The sequence below is a fragment of the Gopherus flavomarginatus genome, chromosome 8 (genome assembly GCF_025201925.1).
Source record: "Gopherus flavomarginatus isolate rGopFla2 chromosome 8, rGopFla2.mat.asm, whole genome shotgun sequence".
NCBI classification, from domain to species: Eukaryota; Metazoa; Chordata; order Testudines; family Testudinidae; genus Gopherus; species Gopherus flavomarginatus.
In genome coordinates this window covers 52,354,971-52,382,737 of record NC_066624.1, presented here as the reverse complement: position 1 = coordinate 52,382,737, position 27,767 = coordinate 52,354,971, and the positions used below count along the sequence as shown (strand labels likewise).

The 27,767-nt window shown below is 51.3% G+C and overlaps 1 protein-coding gene and 2 non-coding genes across 6 annotated transcripts in view; 2 read left to right on the top strand and 1 right to left on the bottom strand.

Annotated features, from left to right (window-relative positions):
• The window catches only part of LOC127056975 (zinc finger protein 883-like), a 305,218-nt gene that overhangs the window by 50,083 nt on the left and 227,368 nt on the right, over nt 1-27,767 (top strand). The window lies entirely within an intron of this gene.
• On the top strand, nt 16,545-16,618 carry TRNAT-UGU (transfer RNA threonine (anticodon UGU)). Its single transcript has one exon. It is a non-coding gene; the product is annotated as a tRNA-Thr (tRNA).
• On the bottom strand, nt 24,337-24,409 carry TRNAF-GAA (transfer RNA phenylalanine (anticodon GAA)). Its single transcript has one exon. It is a non-coding gene; the product is annotated as a tRNA-Phe (tRNA).

The window sequence follows — 27,767 nt, the reverse complement described above, 5'->3', positions numbered from 1 at the left end:
CTTGAGGAATTCCACCAGGATTTCAACAATTTCCATCCCACCATCAATCTCAGCCCGGACCAGTCCACACAAGAGATTCACTTCCCGGACACTACAGTGCTAATAAGCGATGGTCACATAAACACCACCCTATACTGGAAACCTACTGACCACTATACTTACCTACATGCCTCCAGCTTCCATCCAGACCACACCACACGATCCATTGTCTACAACCAAGCTCTAAGATACAACCGCATTTTCTCCAACCCCTCAGACAGAGACAAACACATACAAGATCTCTATCAAGTCTTCTTACAACTACAATACCCACCTGTTGAAGTGAAGAAACAGATTGACAGAGCTAGAAGAGTTCCCAGAAGTCATTACTACAGGACAGGCCCAACAAAGAAAGTAAGAGAACACCACTAGCCATCACCTTCAGCCCCCAACTAAAACCTCTCCAGCGTATCATTAAGGATCTACAACCTATCCTGAAGGACGATCCCTCACTCTCACAGATCTTGGGAGACAGGCCAGTCCTTGCTTAAAGACAGCCCCCCAACCTGAAGCGAATACTTACCAGCAACCACACAACAAAAACACTAACCCAGGAACCTATCCTTGCAACAAAGCCTGTTGCCAACTCTGTCCACATATCTATTCAGGAGACACCATCATAGGACCTAATCACATCAGCCACACTATCAGAGGCTCATTCACCTGCATATCTACCAATGTGATATATGCTATTATGTGCCAGCAATGCCCCTCTGCCATGTACATTGGCCAAAGCAGACAGTCTCTACATAAAATAATAAATGGACACAAATCACATGTCAAGAATTATAACATTCAAAAACCAGTCGGAGAACACTTCGGTCTCCCTAGCCACTCGATGATAGACCTAAAAGTTGCAATATTACAATAAATAACCTTCAAAAACAGACTCCAACAAGAAACTACTGAATTGGAATTAATTTGCAAACTGGACACCATTAAATTAGGCTTGAATAAAGACTGGGAGAGGATGGGTCATTACACAAAATCAAACTATTTCCCCACGTTTATTTGTACCCCTGCTGTTACTCACACCTTCTTGTCAACTGTTGGAAATGGGCCATCCTGATTATCACTACAAAAGGTTTTTTCTCCTGCTGTTAATAGCTCACCTTAACTACTCACTCTCGTTATAGTGTATATGGCAACATCCATTTTTTCATGTTCTCTGTGTCTATATATACATCTTCCTGCTGTATTTTCCACTGCATGCATCCAATGAGGTGGGTTTTAGCCCACAAAAGCTTATGCTCAAATACATTTGTTTGTCTCTAACGTGCCATAAGTACTCCTCTTTCTTTTTGCAGATTAATTAATGGAGGTTAGGTCCATGAATGGCTATTAGCCAGGGTGGGTAAGGAATGGTGTCCCTAGCCTCTGTTTGTCAGAGGGTGGAGATGGATGGCAGGAGAGAGATCACTTGATCATTGCCTGTTAGGTTCAGTCCCTCTGGAGCACCTGGCATTGGCCACTGTTGGCAGATATGATGCGGGGTTGGATGGACCTTTGGTCTGACCCAGTATGACCATACTTATGTTCTTATGAAGGGAGGGGCAGAGTCCTGGGACAGAGTTTCTGTAGTGTAGTAGTTATTATGTTTGCCTAACAGGCAAAAGGTCCTTGGTTTGAAACCTGCTGGCTTAACTTTCCCAGTTCCTACTGGCCTGCCCCTGCTGTTCTAGGAGCAGCAGTGATTTGTATGCTGAAAAGGTCTGTTATACTTCCCCTGCTCCCACTTTTGTCTCCTCTCCATCTCTGAATGCCTATGAAGTGGCTTTTCCCCTCTCTCTCCCTTCTGGAATGCTCATGGGATGAATGTTTTGGTTGAAGAGCAGAAGAGCACCCAGGTAGACAAGGTGTTTGGGACTCTAATTAGGCAGCACTCACTCACCCAGAGCATGGACACTGCCCAAGGTGGAGTGTGACCAGCCAGATGCAGCCAAGTCATCTCTAGTTGCAGTCCAGGAGGTGCAGGCCCTTAAAAGGGGCCGTGTGCTCAGGAGAGCACTCACAAGCTTGTACCTCCAGTGAATGCCCTTTGCCCGGACAGCCTGGCCGGTGGTTCTCTGTGTTGTATTTCATTGTGCCTCAGGAAGACTTACCTTCATCGCACCGTCCATAGCTGCACTGTGGGACACTTACCTTTCAGAATCCCGACATCTCCAATGCCATGCCAGTCCTGGGAGTGTGAGTATGCGAGTGCGGGTATGACCCCTCCCTCTCCTCCCCACTGCTTATTTTGAGCTTAGCTGTTAGTATAATAAATGTGCTGCTTTCTGCCAAACTCTGGTGGGTCATTAGTCCTCCCTACACTTACTAGCTGGCCCAATTTTGTGTAACACCTGCAATAACCCCAACCCCTGCATGGCAGAGGGTGGGGAAATGAGCTGAGGAAAAAGCCTTGGCATCAGCAGGGGAAAGCTAGAGGATCTTGGCCAGTCACATTTTGAAGCCTTGTGGCTTGGCCTCCTCTGCCCTTGGAGGTTGGCCTACGGAGGCCGGCTCTTTCTGCTGGCCTCCTTTGTGTGACTTGCCAAAGGAGGAAGTGAGGCAGGAATGGGGCAAAAGAGGAAAGTCGAACTGAGGAAGGCAGGGCAGAAGCTAAGCGCCTCAGTGAGGCTAAGTGGGGTTAGTAGAGTGCCACCATTCGTTCCGCAAAGCCTGGGGAGGTGCAGTTGGCTACTGGGAGGTAGAATCCTGTGCCTGCCTCTTGGCTTCCTAGGGATGGCTACTTGCAGCCCAGGAGAAGGACGGTTCTAGGTGACAGGAAGACAAGCAAAACTATGGGAGGAAATTCGGGTGCAGAGTGCTGGCTTTGTGCTGGGGAAAGGGGTTGGGGTGCAGGAGGGATGGCAATTACCCTGGGCAATGCAGCTCCCAAAGTGACCGGTACACACAACCCTGCATCAGCAGCTCCTAGGTGGGCCGTGCCAGGGGGTCTCCATGTGCCACTGCCTGCAGGCGCTGCCCCCAGAGCTCCCATTGGCTGCAGTTCCTGGCCAGTGGGGGCTGTGGAGTTGGTACTCGGGGCAGGGGCAGTGAATGGAGATACTCCCCCCCCCAGGGGATGCTGGGACATGCCAACCACTTCTGGGAGCGGCACGGAGGGATGGAGGCAGAGTGGGCAGGGAACCGCCTTAGTGATGCTGGCACATCTCTGCACACCCATTGGGGAAGGGGAGCAGAGGTCGTCCATGTGCTGCCTGGGGTAGGGGCAGTGCACAGAGCTGCCTCCCCTCCCGGGTCTATTACAGGAGTGGGTGGGTGGGGTCTTTGGCCTGCAAGGTGCAGCAGTTCAGACTAGATGATTACATTGGTCCCTTCTGACCTTAAAGGCTCTGAATCTAAAAGGGAGAAGGAAGTAAAGAAATTTTTTAAATGAATAAATCAAGCATTGTAACACCAGGATAACTCCAACAGCTGATTGTATAGTCCCTCTCCCTTTTTTCCTTTGTTGTGTATTGAATGACCTGCATTCCCATTGCTAAACTGATACAATGTAACTGAAATTAAACCAATTTCTAGGGGAGAAGATATCACATCACTGCATTGGCTGGGAATTAAACCCAGGTTAACTTCTTGGAAAGCAGCTATGCGCACCACTATACCACCAATGCCTGTGGTGAAAGTACTATTTATGCTTGCCTGATGAGGCTAGACCAGCATTGAGGAGCATTTCTCCCTGTTAAAATGTACTGGATTCTCATCACTAAGAAAAAACCACCTCCATCTTCACTTGGGTTTGAACCATCAGCCTTTCAATTAGCCACCAAAGGTGTTAATCACAGGGTATGTCCACACTACGGGATTATTCTGATTTTACAGAAACTGTTTTTGGAAACAGATTGTATAAAGTCAAGTGCACGCGGCCACACTAAGCACATTAATTTGGTGGTGTGCATCCATGTACCGAGGCTAGCATCGATTTCCAGAGCGTTGCACTGTGGGTAGCTATCCTATAGTTCCCGCAGTTTCCCTCGCCCATTGGAATTCTGGGTTGAGATCCCAGTGTCTGATGGGGCAAAAACAGTGTCGTGGGTGATTCTGGGTAAATGTTGTCACTCACTCCTCCCTCCGTGAAAGCAACAGCAGACAAACTTTTCGCGCCCTTTTCCCTGGATTGCCCGGACAGATGCCATAGCACGGTAACCATGGAGCCCGTTCAGCCTTTTTTCACCGTCACCGTAAGTCTACTGGATGGTGCTGACAGACGTGGTACTGCAGCACTACACAACAGCATCCCCTTGCCTTTTACAAGTTAGCTAAGATGGTTACCACCAGCCATACCGTCCGGTCTGCTGCTTTGCAAGTTGAAAATGACGGTTACTAGTTATACTGTACCATCTGCTGCTATCATGGGTGCTTCTGGCCAGCCTCGGTGAAGTTGGCCAGGGGTGCATGGACAAAAATGGGAATGACTCCCCAGGTCATTCCCTTCTTTGAGTTTTGTCTAAAGGGAGAGTCAGTCCTGTCTAGACTATCAGGCAAGCCTGCTAAAGAACCAGAGAGGCAAACAGCTGCTCTGGGTCAGAGCCCCAGACATCCCGCAGAAATGATGAGCTGCATGCTATTCTAGGGGGTGCCCCTGCAACAACATCACCCATTGCTTCCCTTCTCTCCCACCCCTCCTGGGCTACCGGGGCAGTTATCCCCCCATTTGTGATGAAGTAATAAAGAATGCAGGAATTTGAAACAACACTGACTTTATTGCCTCTGCAAGTAGAGCTCAAGGGGTGGAGGGGAGGGCAGCCTCCAGCTAATATGATATTCCAGGCAGGACTGAATCTCCATTAGACAAAACTTAAAGAAAAGAATGACCTGGGAGTCATTCCCATTTTTGCCCAGGCACTCCCTGCCGACCTCACCGAGGCAAGCCAGGAGCACTCACGGGACGACCATAACGGATACCAGTCCTACTGTACCGTCTGCCATCCGCAAGCGAAGGGGATACTGCTGTGTAGCTCTGCAGCACCACGTCTGCCAGCAGCATCCAGTAGACATACGGTGACATTGAAAAAAGGCGAGAAACTATTTTTTCCCCTTTGCTTTACAGGTGGGGGGGGGGGGGGGGCGATGACATATACCCTGAACAACACACAACAATGTTTTTGACCCTTCAGGCTTTGAGAACTCAGCCAAGAATTCAAATGGTTTTCGGAGAGTGCGGGAACTGTTGGATAGCTACAGTCGTCAGTCGCCCTCCCTCCGTGAGCATCCATTTCATTCTTTGGCTTTCTGGTACGCTTGTCTCAGCTCCTTAAGTTTCAGCACTGTGTTGAGACCCTGCTGTGACCTTTGTCCATCATAGCCTTGGAGATTTTTTCAAATGCTTTGGCATTTCATCTTTTGGAACCGAGTTCTGATAGAACAGATTCATCTCCCCATACAGAGATCAGCTTCAGTATCTCCCATATGGTCCATGCTGGAGCTCTTTTTTGATTCTGAGACTGCATGGTCACCTGTTCTGATCGGCGCTCCACACTGGGCAAACAGGAAATGAAATTCAAAAGTTCACGGAGCTTTTCCTGTCTACCTGTCCAGTGCATCTGAGTTGAGATTGCTGTCCAGAGCGGTCACAATGGTGCACTGTGGGATAGCGCCCGGAGGCCAATACCGTTGAATTGCAGCCACTCTAACCCTAATCCGACATGGCAATATCAATTTCAGCACTACTCCCCTCGTCGGGGAGGAGTACAGATATCGGTATTAAGAGCCCTTTATATCGATATAAAGGGCTTTGTTGTGTGGACAGGTGCAGGGTTAATGCGATTTAATGCTGCTAAATTCAATATAAACTCATAGTGTTGACCAGGCCAGAAAGAGCAGCAGGTTTTCCCTAGTTTCCCACTCTTGTTTTCTTGACTAGTTTCTCCTCTGCACCAACTTGCTCTTTTTTTTTTTGTGAGCCTGTCTAGCTCAGTTGGTAGAGCATTTGCCTTTTAATCTGAGAGTCCAGGTTTCAAATCCCTGGTCAGGTGATAAGCTACTCACAAAGATCTTAAACTGTCTTTCTGGAGTCTTCTTTGTTGTTACTTTTTCTCTTCAAGATTTTCCCTTTCCTCAGAAGGGCCTTTTTCTGTGTGGGTTTGAAGGGGCAACTTCCTGACAGCACCTCTGTCCTTGCAGCCTGGAGAATCCTCTGGGCATATAGCATGTTCCTTCCCTACACACACACACACACACACACACACACACACACACACACACACACACACACACACTCTCTCTCTCTCTCTCTCTCTCTCTCTCTCTCTCTCTCTCTCTCTCTCTCTCTCTCTAAGGAATTAAAATCACCTGCTGCCTTCCTCTTTCCTGCTGGATCCCCAAATGAGGATGCTCTTCAGCCTAAACCCATGTCCCCTCTTTTCCCAGTGCTCCTCAATTCCAACCCTCAGTTCCTCCTATGCTCACTGCTCCTCACTCCCAACCAAAGCCTACTCCTCTTCACCTTTCTCCTCTGTCCCAACTCACAGCCCCCTCAATCCCAACCCACAGGCCGCTCCTCCTCACACTGCTTCTCAGTCCCAGCCAACAGCTCTCTCCTTTCCTCCAGCAGCAGGTGCCTCAGACCCCCTCACGGAGATTTTCTTGCAAGGTTTCGTGTATGAGTCTGCATGTGGATTTTACAGTATATTGGAAATATGTTGGGTTGCTTGCCGAAATGATCACTTTTGGCTGCTGTTGGATTCCCAGTCTCCTTGTTATTGAGGCAGGAGAAATAAAGGGTTGCTATCCTTGTGGTGTGAATCGAGGGCACCACAACTGTGCTCGGTAGACCCCAATTGAGGGACTCACCCTCAATTCAATAGCACTTGCTAGGCGAGGGACATAAGTTCGAAAGCCAAGTGAGCTGGGGCTTGGGTCCTAATACTAAAATTTAGGGGTTAGATCAATGTTGGACAGGGTGGCTGTGCAGGGTTGAGTGAGTTTCTAGACAACACAGTGAGTACAGTGCCTTCTTATTTTCCCCCCTTTCCACCCAGGATGGCAAGTGAACTGTACAGAGGCACCTCTGAGCTTGCACTGACTAAGGACAACAGCTGTGAGTGGGATGCAGAGAGAAGATGGCTCATGTTAAAGGTCTTTTGGTTGCTGGACTTACGCACCGTAGAGTGAAGGACACTGCCCAGCTTATTTGTGGGTGGATTTTTTCCTCATGGTTTATGTTTATGCATTGGGGCTGCTGACATGACTTCTGCTAACCCTGGGCTTAGATTGCAATATAGACATACCTTGAGAATGCATCTATACTGTGATAAAATCCCTGTGGCTTGGCTGGCCTGGATGATCTGATTTGGACTCCTGGGGCTCAGGCTGGAGCCAAGGCTCGGAGACCCTCACCTCTCGTGAGGTCTCGGAGGCTGGGCTCAAGCCCAAGTGTCTACACTGTAATTTTATAACCCTGCAGCACAAGCCCCACAAGCCTGAATCAACTGACCCAGGGTTTGAGAATAGTGACTTGGATGTGTTTATGACTGTGTAGACATAATGGTATGCTGTGTCCACACTGCAGTGAAACACCCAGGGCTGCCCCATGCCAGCTCAGGCAACCAGGGCTTGGGCCGTGGGGTGGTAAATTTGCAACGTAGACATCTTGGCTCAGGCTCAATACTGGGTTCTGGACTCCACAAGGCTGGGAGGGAGTTTAGCAAGTGAAAAAGGTAAAATGGCAGTGGAGTATTACCATAGACTCAATGACATTTCTCCATTGGTCTGTCTGCTTTGAGGCAGGGACAATAACAAGTCCTGCTGCATTCGTTATTTCAAAGGGTGGTTTAGGATTTTCATCCTCACACATGGTGCATGAAGCAGGGGGGTCAACCCTCGGTGCAAACTAAATGAGCTGCCCACAGATTCTGGCAGTCACAATGAGCCATTTGGTGCTAGAGCCCAGATCTGCCCCTGTCCCAGAGGGAGGGGATCATCTGTGACAGGCTGGAACACTGACCTATCAGCTCTTAACTTCCAAACTTCCAGTAACTCTGTTATCAGTGCCTGTGAGTGTAATTTAAACTATAAAAACAGCTATACTGGGCTGGCCCACTTAACTCTGTGTTTTGTTCTTTGATAGTAGCCAATACCAGGTACTCCAAGAGTTACTCAACAAGGCAACACTGGGAGTTGAACCTAGAATCTCCTGTTTACAAGGCATGGTGCCTGCCTATAGTTAAGGGACAGCATCTGCCCATACCTGACTCCCTGCCAGCCCCACTGGGGCTTGACAAGCTTTGAATATGTTTGGATTCTGCAAAGCAGAGAAGCAGGTGAACTTTTCCTTGCAAGCTGTGTGTGTGTGTGAATATTTGGCCAGGTCTGCACTACAAAGTTATTTCAGAATCATTATATTGCTCAGGTGTGTGAAAAACACACAACACTCCCTCGGTCGGCAGCTTGTGGCTGGTGTACACACTGCAATGCCACGTCTGGCGACAAAACTGCCCTGTTTTGGTGACAAAATAAAACCACCTCGAAGAGAGGTCTAGAGCTTTTTGCAGCAAACTTCAAGCGACAAATTGTTAGTGTAAATGCTGCTGGTCGTTATATCATCATAACTGGCCTCCACCAGTATCCCACAATGCCTGCCGTGAACTTGCCTGCCCTGCATTCCTGCTACAGAGGCTGGTCCCCTCCCCTTTCATAGCTCCAGAAAGTTCTGACAGCTGAGCCACTATCTACACTGGGATTAGGTTGATAGAACTGCATTGCCAGCGGGGACAGCTCCAGGCACCAGCATTCCAAGCCAGTGCTTGGGGTGGAAATCTGCAAGGGGTGGCAGTCCCCCTTGTTTTGCACCCAAGCAGCGCACTGAATTGTCGCTACGGATGGTGGGGGCATTCCGTGTGCCCTTCATGCGGCAGGCGCGTTTCCACGGTGGCTTCAGCTAAACATAGAAGCTGCCGCCAAATAGCCGCCACCGTGGAAACGAGCCTGCCACCCTAAGGGCACAAGGACTGGCCCCCCCCCGCCTGCGGCGGCAATTCGGTGCGCTGCTTGAGGCGGCGAAAACTGTAGAGCCGGCCCTGATTGACAGCCTAAGTAATGTAATTACACCAACCTAATTTTGTAGCGTAGACCTGTCCAAAGAATCACACACACACCTTGGGAGTAAAACTTCACCTGCTCCTCTGCTTTACAGAATCCAAACACGAGCAACACTTGTCAGAGCCCAGTGGGGATTGGCAGAGAGTCAGGTGTGGGCAGACACAATGCTTTAAAAGCAGCAAAGAATCCTGTGGCACCTTATAGACTAACAGACGTTTGGGAGCATGAGCTTTCGTGGGTGAATACCCACTTCCTCAGATGCATGTAATGGAAATATCCAGGGGCAGGTATATATATGTGTACTAGCAAGCAAGCTAGAGATAACGAGGTCAGTTCAATCAGGGAGGATGAGGCCCTGTTCTAGCAGTTGAGGTGTGAAAACCAAGAGAGGAGAAACTGGTTCTGTAATTGGCAAGCCATTCACAGTCTTTGTTCAATCCTGAGCTGATGGTGTCAAATTTGCAGATGAACTGAAGCTCAGCAGTTTCTCTTTGAAGTCTGGTCCTGAAGTTTTTTTGCTGCAGGATGGCCACCTTAAGGTCTGCTATAGTGTGGCCAGGGAGGTTGAAGCGCTCTCCTACAGGTTTTTGTATATTGCCATTCCTAATGTCTGATTTGTGTCCATTTATCCTTTTCCGTAGAGACTGTCCAGTTTGGCCGACGTACATAGCAGAGGGGCATTGCTGGCATATGATGGCGTATATTACATTGGTGGATGTGCAGGTGAATGAACCAGTGATGGTGTGGCTGATCTGGTTAGGTCCTGTGATGGTGTCGTTGGTGTAGATATGTGGGCAGAGTTGGCATCGAGGTTTGTTGCATGGATTGGTTCCTGAGCTAGAGTTATTATGGTGTGGTGTGCAGTTACTGGTGAGAATATGTTTCAGGTTGGCAGGTTGTCTGTGGGCAAGGATTGGCCTGCCACCCAAGGCCTGTGAAAGTGTGGGATCATTGTCCAGGATGGGTTGTAGATCCTTGATGATGCATTGGAGGGGTTTTAGCTGGGGGCTGTATGTGATGGCCAGTGGAGTCCTGTTGGTTTCTCTCTTGGGTTTGTCTTGCAGTAGGAGGCTTCTGGGTACACGTCTGGCTCTGTTGATCTGTTTCCTTATTTCCTCGTGCGGGTATTGTAGTTTTGAGAATGCTTGGTGGAGATTTTGTAGGTGTTGGTCTCTGTCTGAGGGGTTAGAGCAGATGCGGTTGTACCTCAGTGCTTGGCTGTAGACAATGGATCGTGTGATGTGCCCGGGATGGAAGCTGGAGGCATGAAGGTAGGCATAGCGGTCGGTGGGTTTTCGATATAGGGTGGTGTTAATGTGACCATCACTTATTTGCACCGTGGTGTCAAGAAAGTGGACCTCCCGTGTAGATTGGTCCAGGCTGAGGTTGATGGTGGGGTGGAAGCTGTTGAAATCATGGTGGAATTTTTCCAGAGTCTCCTTCCCATGGGTCCAGATGATGAAGATGTCATCAATATAGCGTAGATAGAGAAGGGGTGTGAGTGGACGAGAGCTGAGGAAGCGTTGTTCCAGGTCGGCCATGAAGATATTGGCATATTGTGGGGCCATGCGGGTGCCCATAGCAGTGCCACTGATCTGGAGATATATATTGTCATCAAATTTGAAATAGTTGTGTGTAAGTATAAAGGCACAGAGCTCAGCAGCCAGTTGTGCTGTGGCATCATCAGGGATAGTGTTCCTGACAGCTTGTATTCCATCTGTGTGTGGGATGTTTGTGTAGAGAGCCTCTACATCCATGGTGGCTAGGATGGTGTTTTCTGGGAGGTCACCAATGCATTGTAGTTTCCTCAGGAAATCAGTGGTGTCGCGGAGATAGCTGGGAGTGCTGGTGGCATAGGGTCTGAGTAGAGAGTCCACAGATCCAGACAGTCCTTCAGTGAGAGTGCCAATGCCCGAGATGATGGGGCGTCCAGGATTTCCGGGTTTGTGGATCTTGGGTAGTAGATAGAATAACCCTGGTCGGGGCTCTAGGGGTATGTTGATTTCTTCTGGTGTTAGTGTAGGGAGTGTCCTGAGTAGATGCTGTAGTTTCTTAGTGTATTCCTCAGTGGGATCTGAGGGAAGTGGCCTGTAGAATTTGGTATTGGAGAGTTGTCTGGCTGCCTCCTTTTGATAGTCTGACCTGTTCATGATGACAACGGCACCTCCTTTATCAGCCTCTTTGATGATAATGTCAGGGTGGTTTCTGAGGCTGTGGATGGCATTGCGTTCTGCACGACTTAGGTTGTGAGGCAAGCGATGTTGTTGTTCCACGATTTCTGCCTGTGCACGCTGGCGGAAGCATTCAATATATAGGTCCAGGCTGTCATTTCGACCCTCAGGAGGAGTCCATGTGGAGTTCTTTTTCTTGTGCTGTTGGTGGGAGGGCACCCGTGTATCAGTGCACTGTTCAGTGTTGTCCTGGAAGTATTCTTTGAGTCGGAGACGGCGAAAGTAGGCTTCCAGATCGCCACAGAACTGTATCATGTTGGTGGGGGTGGCAGGGCAAAAAGAGAGTCCCCGAGATAGGACAGACATGAACAGGTCTGACTATCAAAAGGAGGCAGCCAGACAACTCTCCAATACCAAATTCTACAGGCCACTTCCCTCAGATCCCACTGAGGAATACACTAAGAAACTACAGCATCTACTCAGGACACTCCCTACACTAACACCAGAAGAAATCAACATACCCCTAGAGCCCCGACCAGGGTTATTCTATCTACTACCCAAGATCCACAAACCCGGAAATCCTGGACGCCCCATCATCTCGGGCATTGGCACTCTCACTGAAGGACTGTCTGGATATATGGACTCTCTACTCAGACCCTATGCCACCAGCACTCCCAGCTATCTCCGCGACACCACTGATTTCCTGAGGAAACTACAATGCATTGGTGACCTCCCAGAAAACACCATCCTAGCCACCATGGATGTAGAGGCTCTCTACACAAACATCCCACACACAGATGGAATACAAGCTGTCAGGAACACTATCCCTGATGATGCCACAGCACAACTGGCTGCTGAGTTCTGTGCCTTTATACTTACACACAACTATTTCAAATTTGATGACAATATATATCTCCAGATCAGTGGCACTGCTATGGGCACCCGCATGGCCCCACAATATGCCAATATCTTCATGGCCGACCTGGAACAACGCTTCCTCAGCTCTCGTCCACTCACACCCCTTCTCTATCTACGCTATATTGATGACATCTTCATCATCTGGACCCATGGGAAGGAGACTCTGGAAAAATTCCACCATGATTTCAACAGCTTCCACCCCACCATCAACCTCAGCCTGGACCAATCTACACGGGAGGTCCACTTTCTTGACACCACGGTGCAAATAAGTGATGGTCACATTAACACCACCCTATATCGAAAACCCACCGACCGCTATGCCTACCTTCATGCCTCCAGCTTCCATCCCGGGCACATCACACGATCCATTGTCTACAGCCAAGCACTGAGGTACAACCGCATCTGCTCTAACCCCTCAGACAGAGACCAACACCTACAAAATCTCCACCAAGCATTCTCAAAACTACAATACCCGCACGAGGAAATAAGGAAACAGATCAACAGAGCCAGACGTGTACCCAGAAGCCTCCTACTGCAAGACAAACCCAAGAGAGAAACCAACAGGACTCCACTGGCCATCACATACAGCCCCCAGCTAAAACCCCTCCAATGCATCATCAAGGATCTACAACCCATCCTGGACAATGATCCCACACTTTCACAGGCCTTGGGTGGCAGGCCAATCCTTGCCCACAGACAACCTGCCAACCTGAAACATATTCTCACCAGTAACTGCACACCACACCATAATAACTCTAGCTCAGGAACCAATCCATGCAACAAACCTCGATGCCAACTCTGCCCACATATCTACACCAACGACACCATCACAGGACCTAACCAGATCAGCCACACCATCACTGGTTCATTCACCTGCACATCCACCAATGTAATATACGCCATCATATGCCAGCAATGCCCCTCTGCTATGTACGTCGGCCAAACTGGACAGTCTCTACGGAAAAGGATAAATGGACACAAATCAGACATTAGGAATGGCAATATACAAAAACCTGTAGGAGAGCACTTCAACCTCCCTGGCCACACTATAGCAGACCTTAAGGTGGCCATCCTGCAGCAAAAAAACTTCAGGACCAGACTTCAAAGAGAAACTGCTGAGCTTCAGTTCATCTGCAAATTTGACACCATCAGCTCAGGATTGAACAAAGACTGTGAATGGCTTGCCAATTACAGAACCAGTTTCTCCTCTCTTGGTTTTCACACCTCAACTGCTAGAACAGGGCCTCATCCTCCCTGATTGAACTGACCTCGTTATCTCTAGCTTGCTTGCTAGTACACATATATATACCTGCCCCTGGATATTTCCATTACATGCATCTGAGGAAGTGGGTATTCACCCACGAAAGCTCATGCTCCCAAACGTCTGTTAGTCTATAAGGTACCACAGGATTCTTTGCTGCTTTTACAGATCCAGACTAACACGGCTACCCTCTGATACTTGACACCATGCAAGGCACTGCATTTAGCCGTATGGAATGGAAATCCATCAACCTCATGAAGAAACTTGCACAAATACAGACAGATATCATCTTCCTTTCCAAATGCAAACGGATGGACATCATACCAAATGGACTAAAGGTAAAAAATCCACTGCTATCTACATACTACACAGACCACAGTGAGAGATTATGTCATACTCTATCAAAAAAACTGAGGAACCACCTGATCAGCATCCTATACAGCAAACAGGAAAACATCAAAAAAGAGCTCTCCAACCTTGAGACTCTCATTAATAACCAAACTTCTATACAAACGGACTTCACTAGAATAAGACAGGAGATCTACATTACTCACTTCACCTCTCTTCAAAGGAAAAAGGACTGTAAGCTGTCTAAACTCCTGCCTGCCACATGGGGCCACAACAGTGGTACCCCTAACCCACCCAGCAATATCGTCAATCTATCCAACTACACACTCAGCCCAGAAGAAAAGTCTGTCCTATCTCGGGGACTCTCTTTTTGCCCTGCCACCCCCACCAACATGATACAGTTCTGTGGCGATCTGGAAGCCTACTTTCGCCGTCTCCGACTCAAAGAATACTTCCAGGACAACACTGAACAGTGCACTGATACACGGGTGCCCTCCCACCAACAGCACAAGAAAAAGAACTCCACATGGACTCCTCCTGAGGGTCGAAATGACAGCCTGGACCTATATATTGAATGCTTCCGCCGGCGTGCACAGGCAGAAATCGTGGAACAACAACATCGCTTGCCTCACAACCTAAGTCGTGCAGAACGCAATGCCATCCACAGCCTCAGAAACCACCCTGACATTATCATCAAAGAGGCTGATAAAGGAGGTGCCGTTGTCATCATGAACAGGTCTGACTATCAAAAGGAGGCAGCCAGACAACTCTCCAATACCAAATTCTACAGGCCACTTCCCTCAGATCCCACTGAGGAATACACTAAGAAACTACAGCATCTACTCAGGACACTCCCTACACTAACACCAGAAGAAATCAACATACCCCTAGAGCCCCGACCAGGGTTATTCTATCTACTACCCAAGATCCACAAACCCGGAAATCCTGGACGCCCCATCATCTCGGGCATTGGCACTCTCACTGAAGGACTGTCTGGATATATGGACTCTCTACTCAGACCCTATGCCACCAGCACTCCCAGCTATCTCCGCGACACCACTGATTTCCTGAGGAAACTACAATGCATTGGTGACCTCCCAGAAAACACCATCCTAGCCACCATGGATGTAGAGGCTCTCTACACAAACATCCCACACACAGATGGAATACAAGCTGTCAGGAACACTATCCCTGATGATGCCACAGCACAACTGGCTGCTGAGCTCTGTGCCTTTATACTTACACACAACTATTTCAAATTTGATGACAATATATATCTCCAGATCAGTGGCACTGCTATGGGCACCCGCATGGCCCCACAATATGCCAATATCTTCATGGCCGACCTGGAACAACGCTTCCTCAGCTCTCGTCCACTCACACCCCTTCTCTATCTACGCTATATTGATGACATCTTCATCATCTGGACCCATGGGAAGGAGACTCTGGAAAAATTCCACCATGATTTCAACAGCTTCCACCCCACCATCAACCTCAGCCTAGACCAATCTACACGGGAGGTCCACTTTCTTGACACCACGGTGCAAATAAGTGATGGTCACATTAACACCACCCTATATCGAAAACCCACCGACCGCTATGCCTACCTTCATGCCTCCAGCTTCCATCCCGGGCACATCACACGATCCATTGTCTACAGCCAAGCACTGAGGTACAACCGCATCTGCTCTAACCCCTCAGACAGAGACCAACACCTACAAAATCTCCACCAAGCATTCTCAAAACTACAATACCCGCACGAGGAAATAAGGAAACAGATCAACAGAGCCAGACGTGTACCCAGAAGCCTCCTACTGCAAGACAAACCCAAGAGAGAAACCAACAGGACTCCACTGGCCATCACATACAGCCCCCAGCTAAAACCCCTCCAATGCATCATCAAGGATCTACAACCCATCCTGGACAATGATCCCACACTTTCACAGGCCTTGGGTGGCAGGCCAATCCTTGCCCACAGACAACCTGCCAACCTGAAACATATTCTCACCAGTAACTGCACACCACACCATAATAACTCTAGCTCAGGAACCAATCCATGCAACAAACCTCGATGCCAACTCTGCCCACATATCTACACCAACGACACCATCACAGGACCTAACCAGATCAGCCACACCATCACTGGTTCATTCACCTGCACATCCACCAATGTAATATACGCCATCATATGCCAGCAATGCCCCTCTGCTATGTACGTCGGCCAAACTGGACAGTCTCTACGGAAAAGGATAAATGGACACAAATCAGACATTAGGAATGGCAATATACAAAAACCTGTAGGAGAGCACTTCAACCTCCCTGGCCACACTATAGCAGACCTTAAGGTGGCCATCCTGCAGCAAAAAAACTTCAGGACCAGACTTCAAAGAGAAACTGCTGAGCTTCAGTTCATCTGCAAATTTGACACCATCAGCTCAGGATTGAACAAAGACTGTGAATGGCTTGCCAATTACAGAACCAGTTTCTCCTCTCTTGGTTTTCACACCTCAACTGCTAGAACAGGGCCTCATCCTCCCTGATTGAACTGACCTCGTTATCTCTAGCTTGCTTGCTAGTACACATATATATACCTGCCCCTGGATATTTCCATTACATGCATCTGAGGAAGTGGGTATTCACCCACGAAAGCTCATGCTCCCAAACGTCTGTTAGTCTATAAGGTGCCACAGGATTCTTTGCTGCTTTTACAGATCCAGACTAACACGGCTACCCTCTGATACTTGACAATGCTTTAAGTAACAGCAGGTATCATAGCTTAGCTGGTTAAAGCACTTGTTTTGTAAACAGGAGATCCTGGGTTCAATTCCTAGTGGTGCCTTGAGAAGTGGCTATTGGGGCACCTGGTATTGGCTACTGTCAGAAGACAAGATTCAGAGCTAGGTGGACCTATGGTTTAAATTACACTCACAGGCACTGATAATAGAGTTAGCGAAAGTTTGGGTGTTAAGAGCTGATAGGTCAGTGGTCCAGTCCCCTCAATGCGGTTTTACCATTTCCACTTGCTAAACTCCCTCCCAACCTCTATAAATTTACAGTGCAGACATATGGGCTTGAGCCCAACCTCTGAGGCCCCATGAGGGGTGAGGGTTTCTGAACCCAGGCTTCAGTGTGAACACAAATATCTACACCACAGTTTTTAGCCTCTCAGCTTTACGTCCAGGAGTCCAAGTCAGATGACCCAGGCCAGCCATGCTGCTATCTTTATCCCAGCAGAGATGGACTCTAAGGGTACGTCTCCATTTCAGTGTAAGCCCAGGAGTGGCACGCTGTGCTCAAAGCAGCACCTGGAAGCCCCATATTCACCACTCTCATATAATGATGATATGGTTTGTACAAAGTCTGCCTTGTCAGCAGGGGCGGCTTTAGGCACCAGCAAAGCACACACCTGCTTGGGGCAGCCCATTTGCAGGAGTGCCATGGGAGCTGAGAACCAATAGGGGGCTCTGGGAGCTGTAGTTCCTTGGTTAGCTCCCTGCCTATAGAGCCAGCCCTGGAGCAGGAAAGAATTACATTTCCCAGCATTCCCTTGGCAACTACCAACTGGAAAGGAAGGAGGGGGACCTCATGCGGCAGCATGCTGTGAGTGGAGACTGGTAGGGAGACCATATTTTCACGTTCAAAAAACAGGACACTCCAGGAGGAGGGAAGCCCCACCCTGCCACCATCCACTCCGTCCGACTGCCCCCCACAGAAACCCCAACCCACCCAACTCCCCGCCCTGCTCCCTGTCCCCTGATCACCCCCTCCCAGGACTCCTGCCCCTAACTGACACCCAGGACCCCAACCCCTATCTAAGCACCACTGGTACTTGTCCCCTGATTGCCCCCTCCTGAGACCCCCCAACTTCCGCCCAGGACACGACCCCATACCTGTCCCCTGGCAAACCCCTGGGACTCTTATGCCTATCCAACCGCTGCCTATCCCCTGACTGCCCTCCCAACCTGTGACCCATCTAAGCCCCCCTTCTCCCTTCTGGTCTGAGTGGCGCGGTAAGGGGACTGGGGGGTTGGAGAAGCAGTATGGGGTTCCCGGGGGGCAGTCAAGGGACAGGGAGCGGGGGGGGGTTGGATGGGTCAGAGGTTGGGGGGGGCAGTCAGCAGACAGGCAGCGGTTGGATACGCATGGGAGTCCCAGGGGTTTGTCAGGGGACAGGTAGGGGGAGGGGTCCTGGGGGGAAGTTGGGCTTGTCTCAGGAGGGGGCAGTTGGGGAAAAGGAGAAGGGAGGCTTAGAAAGGGGGAGGGGTTCCAAGGGGCAGTTAGGGGGAGGGGTCTCGGGAGGGGGCAATCAGGGGACAAGTACCAGTGGTGCTTAGATATGAGGTGGGGTCCTGGGGGGCAGTTAGGGGCAAGGGTCCCAGGAGGGGGTGATCAGGCTACAGGGAGCAGGGGGGTAGTTGGATGGGTTGGGGTTTCTGTGGGGGGCAGTCAGAGGGAGTGGATGGTGGCAGGGTGGGGCTTCCCTCCCCCTGGAGTGTCCTGTTTTTTGAACGTTAAAATATGGTCTTCTTACCATTCAGAGTGCAACTCTCCACTCACAGCATGCTGCCACATGAGGTCCCCCTCCTTCTTTTCCAGTTGGTAGTGGCCAAGGCACTGCTGGGAAATGTAATTCTTTCCCTGCTCCAGGGCTTGCTGTATAGACAGGGAGCTAACCAAGAAACTACAGCTCCCAGAGCCCCCTATTGGTTCTCAGCTCCCATGCCGCCCTTGCAAATTGGCTGCCCCAAGCAGGTGCTTGCTTTGCTGGTGCCTAGAGCCGCCCTGCGGGGGATGACGCTCTGACTCTCCAGCGGCAGGGCAGCCTGAACTGCAGTCCAGCCTGTGCAACTCAGGCTGCCATGAGCGCCATCTTGCTACTGAAGCCAGAACTGCAGTGTCAGTTCCAGCTCAGCCTGAAAGTCTCAGCTGACAGGGACCACCTTGGTTCAGGGTTGGCTCCTGGCTTTTTGTGCGCCCTCCCCTCCAAAAAAAGGTGGGGTAGGGGCTGGAGTGCTGCCCTCAAGCACATTCTTGGAGCATTGATGCCTGATCCCAGCACTGGAAATGGAACCCAGGAGTCCTGGCTCCCAGCCTCCCTTCCTCTAACCACTAGACCCCACTCCCCCCCCTTTTTGGAAGCCAGAATTCCTGGGTTCTAGCCCCATCTTTGGGAGCAGAGTGGGGTCTAGTGGTTAGAGCAGTAGGAGCCAAGGCTCCTGGGTTCTGCTCTCAGTGCTGCTGTGTGACCCTGGACCTCTGTTTCTCCTCTCACTTTTTGGATATGGAGCCTGTAAACTCTCTGGGGCATGGCCTATCTCTCGCTGTGTCTGGGCAGCACCTGGCCCAACAGGGCCCTGATCTCAGCTGGGGCAGGGACTGTCTCTGTGTCTGTGCAGCCCCTTGAACAACAGGGGTTTGAGTCTGCCCTGCTCTCTGTAGGTGCTGCTATTGTACAGCTAAATAGTCATGATACTAAAAGGCGTGGCAGTGCGTGAGTGCACCACCATTGTCATGCAAGGGGAAAGTTGGTACAGATTACCGAGGCCCGGTGGTCCAGAAGAGGGCCCAGAGCCTGGCTTCATTGCCCTGTTTAGCTGGTCCACTCTTGCTGGGGGGGCCTGAAAAAAATTTTCACTGGGGCCTGAACCCGCTTTCAGCGGCCTTGAGGGTATGGGGGGACTTGCCCCCCTTCACAGAGCATGGGAGTGTCAATAGGCACCTATGCATGGTCCCCCCAAGCAGGGCCAGGATGGAAATAGGGGGTCTGTGCCCCCCAACATGGAGAATCTGGAGTGCAACCTTGCTTAAGGGGTCAGTCTGTCCTTTCTCTGACTGTCCCATTCCAGCTTCAACTAGCGCTTGTGTTTCATTCATTCTTTTTCATTCCTTCTCTAGCTTGTATGTTCTTGCTTTCTTTTTTCCCCACTATCTTTCATGCTCTTACTTTCTTTCCTTCTTTTTCTATTTTTTCTCTCCCTTTATTTCTTTCTCTGCCTTCCATGTTCTTTTCACTCTCGCTCTCTCGCTGGTTATTTTTTTCACTCGCTCTTTTTCCTCGCTCACTTCCAAGCCAAGGAGGTTCTCCTGGCACACACATTTTGACAGGTTTTCCTCCTGATCACTGAGTGTTTTAAGCATGTCTTCAGTGGGGGTTTGGCATGCCAGGCAGCAGGCTGGCCGGGTGTCTTTGTGGCTGTCTCTGGCCACACATAAGCATGGTCCTCCCCTCCTCTTGCCCCTCCCTCAGTTGCTCTGTAGCTTTTAAGCCTTCCCTTGGAGCTGTCAGCACCAGCCGCCTCTGCTCTAGGTGCCCAGAGCAGGAAAGGTGTGTTGGGCTCCAGCCTGGCATTCTTCCTCTGTCCTGGCTAGCCCTGACTATCAAGCCTGGCCCTGGCACTCCTTCCTTCAAGTGCCATGTGGACAAGAGGGAACATGTGGCTGCAAGCAAAATGGCCAAACTTGTGGGCCGCAGGTAAATCTGTGCAAATCCCAAGCATCTGGTCAAACCACAGGTATCAGCAACCAGAGCAGCAAGTTCTAGAGCCCCAACCCATTGTGGCCCTCACAACCAGGCTCTAGAGGACAAGTCACCCAGCAGGAGGGGAAAGATTTGCTCTTGCACAGCTGGAGATAGGGAATTTGAGCACTGTGAGCTCTAGGGGTTTGCTCTAAGGTCCTACTGAGATTTGAACTCAGATTGCAGGATTCAGAGTCCTGAGTGCTGCCTATTACACCATGGGACCAGCTTGTACTGTTATCTCTGCACATCGGTGACCCTCATGGGGCCGGCTCGTGTAAGGGACTGTTGGCCCCTTACTAAAGCTCAGTGGATTTTTGGTTGATTAGTTCCCAGTACCAACAGAGGGGAAAAGGATCAATAGGAAATCAGGACCCTAAGACTGACAGTCCCCGGCAATGGGGAGAGCAGGGCCGGCTCTACAGTTTTCGCCGCCCCAAGCAGCGTGCTGAATTGCCTCCGTGGGTGGCGGGGCAGTCCGTGTGCCCTTAGGGCAGCAGGAGCATTTCCACGGCGGCGGCAATTCAGCGGCCGTTTCTATGTTTATCTGAAACCGCCGCGGAAACACGCCTGCCACCCTAAGCGCACACAAACTGCCCCCGCTGCCCGCGGCGGCAATTCGGCACACTGCTTGGGGCAAAACAATGGGGAACTGCTGTCCCTTGCAGATTGCTGCCGCCCCAAGCATCAGCTTGGAATGCTGGTGCCTGGAGCTGGCCCGGGGGAGAGGCCAAAGCTCCAAAGTTAGCCGGACTGACAAGCCAGACAGTGTAATGAGGGAGTCACCAGGCCAGGGGATCCCATCATCTGTTTGAGCTGGAACTACCTGGGCCAGAGTGGGACCCAACTAAGGAGAAAGCAGGAGCCCGAGAAGAAGCGGGGAGCAGAGCTGCACCAGCCAGGGAGAACCAGAGCAGATCCATGATGGGAACTGAGCCGGAGCAGCATGAGCCATAGAAGCTGCCCAGGGAGCAGATCTGTGCTGGGAGAAGAGCTGCAGCAAGCAGAGCCAGAAAGGCCAGAGGAGCAGCCTGGGGAGCTGGAGGCAGAGCTGCAGCAGCACTGGGGCTGGAGGTGGGTGCAGTGAACAGCTTGGGAGAGGGAGAGGGACCCTGGGCAGAAGGCCCAGCACAAGGAGATGCCACCAGTCAAGAGGTCTTGCAGGCCAGACTTTTGGGGGTGAAGGGATCATATCCCCTACAGGGGGGCTGACACTGGTGTCAGGGACTGTAACCCAGATGGCAAAGTTCGTTGTCTGACCATGAGAGAGACAGGCAACACCAGCAAGGTCTGATCAAAAGTTCTTTATTGACAAGTGCATGCATCAATAGAGAGCAGCTCATCTCCAGAGAGAACCAGCCTCCTCTTTACATCTTAGTATAAGCCTATATAGACAGTTCCGTCACGTCATACATTATTCACTGGAGCAACCCACCCCCTTCTTCTAACAACTAGAAACTGGACACCTTTAGTATACATGCATGCCTAAAGTTAGCAATGTAGAGGTTAAAAACAAACAAAGAACAAACCAGGAAGTGAAAACAAGGAGGCTGGGAAACTAGGGCTCTTATCAGTTCTTCGAAGGAGCTGCCCTAACACAGCACATCTGGTACTATGCCAGGAATGCAGCTTCTCTCTTATCTCACTTTTTTTCCCAGCGCTTGTGAGACATGCTGCTGCTTCTCAGTGTTTTCCACTCAGGGATTACCCACAAACCTCTGTTAGCCTGACTTTGGTCAGGTTGGCATACCTGGTTTTGTCTGCTATATCTTTATTCAGGCCTAACACTGGGAACAAGAGTCCTGTCACCTAGAGCATGTGGCCATTGCCAGAGCAAGTGTGCAGCCTTTGGTGTCCCTGCAGCACCGCCAGGGCCTGGGAAGGAGGCCTGGGACATGTGAGGGAGAGACTGTGACCTGCCCTGACTCTCCAGAGACGCTGGTTGTGATCTCCCTGCACCACAGAACAGGGTGAGGTGTTTTCCTTTAATCTTTCCTTATATTTTACATTAATTGCTGGGTAATACATTGTATTTGCCTGAAGCAATGCAATGCAATGATGAGTGCCCAGAGTGGAGAGAGTATCCCACAGTGGGGACAATGTGGCACTGTTCAAGTGAGCGTGACAAGATTGGGGGTCAAGCCCCCCAGGATTCCTGTGTCCAGCCTTGTTGGGGTTACGAGGACTCTGCCACACATGAGAGTAGAAAGAGCGTCCTTAGGGTCAGGCAGGCCTCTGGGTAAGGGGGTGGGGACTCAGAGCCTTTCTCTGGCAAATTGCACCAGGGTCATGTATAAACCATGGAAGTTTGCCACAATAGCCAGACCAGAACCCCCTGTACTCATTGCTTTTCTGTCTCTCTCCCCCTCATCTCTGCTGCTCTCCCTCTGAGCTTTTTCAGCACCTTGCCCCACAGCACATCCCTGCCAGCCAGAGACTGCGTGTTCTAAGCCTGTTCCTGTGGATGTGGCCTCTCTCCTGATTCCTGAGAAAAGCAACCTTTCCAGGAAATGGCCATGGATTCTGGGAACCCACATGTGGACAGCACCAGGAATCATTTGGCTCCTGGCACACAAGGCCACTTAAAAGCTGACAGGAGCTTGAATCCTGAACCCTCAGATTAAGAGCCTGATGCTTTACCGACTGAGCTACCTGGGTTTGTTGAGACCATCTTCACCGTTCACTACAAGAGCAAGCAGGTAGGCAAAAGAGAGGCAAAAAAAGTCCCAGGAACCCCTCTTTTTCTGCACATTCACTGCCTGTCAGCAGGATTCCCCCTCCTCATCCCTCCTGTGCCTCAGTGTGACTAAATCTCCACACCTAGACAGCTGGTCCATCCACTGCACCCCAATCCCCCCATGCCTGAGCCTCCCTGCCAAATCCCTGCACCTGGCTCCATAGAATTAATTTTCACGTGTCGCTGGGAACTCTACTTCTTGTGCCCAGAGAGTTTTGGCTCACCTCAGTAGACCTGAGAAACACAATGTCCGACTTTTCCAAAGAAGTGCTTAGAGGGTTTTTTTTTTTCAGGTGGCCTAATGGATAAGGTGTCTGCGTATGCATCAGAAGATTGAGGGTTTGAATCCCTTAGTGGTTGTATTTCTGCAGTTTTACCATTGTGCTGAAAGTCCTGCTCCCTTCAGGGCTGGAACCTCTTCTTAGCTGCTCAGGCCAATGCTCTGGCTTCAGCTAGAGCCCTGGAAAGGAGTTGGGGGGTGAGCATCACAACGGCTGGGACATGAGGCCCAAGTGCTTCCAGTCTAGCCTTTGCCATTCCTGACTTGCCAAAGAAAATGGGCGGCTGCCCGGGCTAGCGTGTGCGCCTGTCCCTGTGCTGGAGGGTACTTGCTACAAAGCGTCTTGGGAGCGTGGGTGTTTCTCTGCTTCTCGCCAGCTTGGGAAAAGCCTCTTGGGGTAAAATCTCCTGCCCCACAGCAAAAGTGAGCACCTTGAGTGGGACCAGTCAGAGGCCCCACCATGGGGGCTGGCCCTGTTTTCCTGCCATCTTGTGACGTTGGTCACAGAGCATCAGCAGCTGCCCCACATGCTGGTGACCTTCAGTGGGTGTTTGGCATGTCAGGGAGCAGCCTGGCTGGGTGTTTTTGTGCCTGTCTGAAGGCCACACATAGGCATGGTCCTGCCCTCCTCTAGCCCTAACCTCAGTTGCTCTGTGTCTTTTAAGCCTTCCCTTGGAGCTGTCAGCATCAGCTGCCCAGAGGAGGAGAGGTGTGTGGGGTCACTTTTACAGATGCCCCTTTCCTGGTACTGCCCTTGCTCAGCTGCACAAAGGAGTTTTCATCCCCAATCCCTGCCTAGCAGCCCTCTGGCACCATTCCTGAGGGCTGCCCTGCCTCACTTACTTCCTACCGTATTGGGAAAGACAGTTCTCATTATTAAAGGTCAAGGGGGCCAACTAGGGGCAGAAGCCCATTCTATGTTTCCCTACTGCAGAGCGCAAGCTCAGGAACTCACCTTGGGTGCAGGCACTGCTGTGCTCCCAGAAAACAAGCCACCCCTGCACAAGGAGGGATGAAAGGGTCTGCCAAAGCCCGGGATTCAACCAAGGACCTTTAGATTTTCAGTCTAACGCTCTCCCAACTGAGCTACTTTGGCACTGGCATGATAGTGATTTGGCCTGTTGCTTCCGTCTGGGATGTTTTTGTCAGCAGTTGCAGACAAAAAGGACAGGAAAACAAACGGCTGCTTTTCCCCCCCACCGGAGGAACCCGGCACCATTAGCTGTGGTGAGTAAGAAGTGTCTGTTGGCTGACAGGGCCTGTCCCCTAGGAGCTGGAACAGCAGCTGCTGCCTCCACCTCGGCTCCAGGCTGTGGGAAATGCTCATTGCCTGGCTGCATAGGTGGACGCTGCTCCGTGCTCTGCAGAGCATCTGTATTGGTCTGTCAACCCCCCATCTTCACTGAGCCAGTCTGGTACGGTCCCAAGTGCCCCCTCCAGCCTGGCAGCTGACAGTCTGTGCAGACATCAACCCCCCTGCCAACCCCAGAGCCAGCAGCAGCGCCAGCACCCCCACGCAGCACCACAGGGACACTCAATGAACTTCCTGTGGGGAAATGGCTCCTTGGCGTCCTGCTGCTAGAGTGAAAGCCAGGAGAGAGCAGTGTCTGGCTCACCGTGGGGGAGAGAAGAGACCTGATGATGTGGATCTCCCTCAGCCTCCCCCACAATGCTGGTCAGTTTTATTACCATTGTAATTGTCAGTGCTTCCTTTCAGGCTGGCCTTAGAGGGGTCTGGGGTCTGGGACAAATCCTCCCTTTCCTCCTCAGGCCCTGCCCCCACTCCACCCCTTCCCCGAAGTCCCGACCCCATTCTGTCCCATCTCTTCCCTTCCTGCACCTTCCTGCCCCATTTCTCTCCCACCCCCACCTCTTCCCATCCCTGCTCCTTCCCCTCCCCACCCAGTGCCTCCTGCACCCCACTGAACAGCTGATCACTGGCAAGTGGGAGGCACTGAGAGGGAAGAGGAGGAGCTTGTCAGCAAGGCCTGTAGTGTGTGTGTGTGGGGGGGCTGTCAGTGGGCGCTGAGTACCTATTTTTTCTCTGTTGGTTCTGCAGCCCCATAACTCCCATGAAGTCACTGACTTGGCTTCCTTTATACTCTAGAGAGAGGAGCAGAACCAGGGCTATGGCTGATCTATGGGGCACCAGGTGAGTGCCAGAAGCTTCAGGTGTTGAGAGTTTGCCTGACCCCTCAAGGACACAGTGTGAGGTGGTGCCCCAGGGATCTCTATGAAAGGAGCAGAACAGGATTTACTTGGGGTGGGGAGAGAATTGAGAGTGTCTCAGGGGGTTGTACAGAGGTGTTGCCCGGGTGAGAGACTGGCTAAAACACAGGCCTTGCTGTGAGCAGGATTCCAACCTGCATAGGGGAACCTTATTGAATTTCAACTCCCACACCTTAAGCACTCGGCCATCACAGCTGTGAGATAAAAAATGCCCCAATGCCAGAGAAACTGGTAAAGAATCACAATGACCAGGTGTGAAGTCATCTGAACTACAGAATTCCCACCACAAACCTGGCTCCCAAAGCACGGGGGGGATTTGGGGTTTGTTCTCTTTGCTTAGCCATGTGCAGTCGCACAGAGAGTGCGTTTAAAAGTCTTCCCTCCCACAGAGCGGGAATGGGAAATGATTCTCAACTTGAAGCCTGATGTAGGGTGACAAGATGTCCCGATTTTATCGGGACTGTCCTGATATTTGCTTGTTTGTCCTGATATTTGCTTGTTTGGTCGGGACCCTGGACAAGCAAATAACTTTGTCCTGTGCTCCGGCACACAGGCATAGTCTGGAGGGATACTTGCCCCCCCCAACTCCGTCCCCTCATTCCCCCATTGGTTCCCTCCCAAATCCCGGCCCTGGCCCTGCCCCCAGCACTCCCCCCCCCCACTGCCCCATTGGATTCCTCCTCAAATCTTCGCCCTGGCCCTGCCTCTTCCCCAAGCACGCGGCATTCTTCCTCCCTCCCAGGTTTGCACATGGGCCATGGCCAGGAGCACAGCACGGAAGCTGCTCCAGCCCTGCAGCCTGCGGGGCAGCGCAATGGGGCTGGGGGCAGCGCAGAGCAGGCAGGGCCCATGTGGGCAGGGGGCAGAGACACACGTGGGGCGGACACGCTCCTGCCGAGAGCTGCCTGGTTCACCCCTTGCCCGGGAGCTGCAGGAGGGGCCCGGATCATGCTCGGCTGCAGAGCTCGGAGCTCAGGCTGGGCCCAGGAGCGAGGGGATGGGGGAGCTGGGGGTGTAGCGGGGGTTGGAGCCGAGAGTTGGTTGGAGATGGGGCTGTGCCACTGCCACTTGGCGGTGGGGGAGGCCTTCCGGCCTTTTTTTTTTGCTCCGCCCCCTGCGTCCCGATATTTCATCTTTGACATCTGGTCACCCTAGCCTGATATGAAGGAGGATGTCTGGACCAAGGGGCCAGGGACTGGCCTTTGCTAGAGAAACCACTGTCAAGTTTTAGCTAATAAGGACAAGTCAACAAATAAGAACAACCTCAAGTATCAGTAACTGCTACAGGTTGCAAATTCCTACATGCAGCAGTTTCTGGCACTACACCTGTGCAGCTCTGCTCCCCGGCTCTTCTCGGGCTCCTTCTCTCTCCTTAGCTCTGCCCCACTCTTGCCCAGGCAGTTCCAGCTCACATGGAGGATGGGACCCCCTGGCCTGGTGACTCCCTCGTTACACTGTCTAGCCTGTGAGTGCAGATAACTTGGAGCTTTGGCCTCTCCCCATTGTCCCTGGGGACTGTCAGTCTCAGGGTCCTGATTTCCCATTGATCCTTCCCCCTTCTATTGGTGCTGGGAACTAGCCAACCAAACCCACCCCCACACCCACACACTAAGTTTTAGTAAAGGGCCAAGAGCCCCCTTACACAAGCCAGCCCCATGAGGGTCACTGATGTGCAGAGAAGGCAGGCTAAGCTGGTCCCACGGTGTAATGGGCAGCACTCAGGACTCTGAATCCTGTAATCTGAGTTCAAATCTCAGTGGGACATTCTGTTGGCTTGTGGTCATAGGCGGCAGGTTATATACATCTGTGGTGCTCGGGCTCCAGGAATATTCAGGGCTGGGGGCCCTGCTCTAGCAATATTTGGAGCTGGGTCTCTTCCCTGGGCCCTGGCCTCTGCCTGCCACCCCTCCCCCTGCATGTCCTGCGCTGTGTCCTTGCCTGACAAAAAGCAGGGTGCGCCTGTCCTCTGCCTGCTCCTGCTGCTGGAGTAGAGCAATTCTGGGCAGAACTGCTGTCTGCTGCCCCAGGGTCCTAGTGCCGGCCCCCCAAAATGGAAAGGCAGGCTGCCCTGAGCCTTTCCAAAGCCCCCAGTCCTGAACCCCCCATCCTCAGCCCAACAGCCCTCACACCACACCTCTTCCCTGAGCCCCCTCGTCCACAGCCCTCACCCCTGCACTCCTTCCCACCCCCAAACTCCATCCCAAAGCCTGCACCCCTCCTAGCAC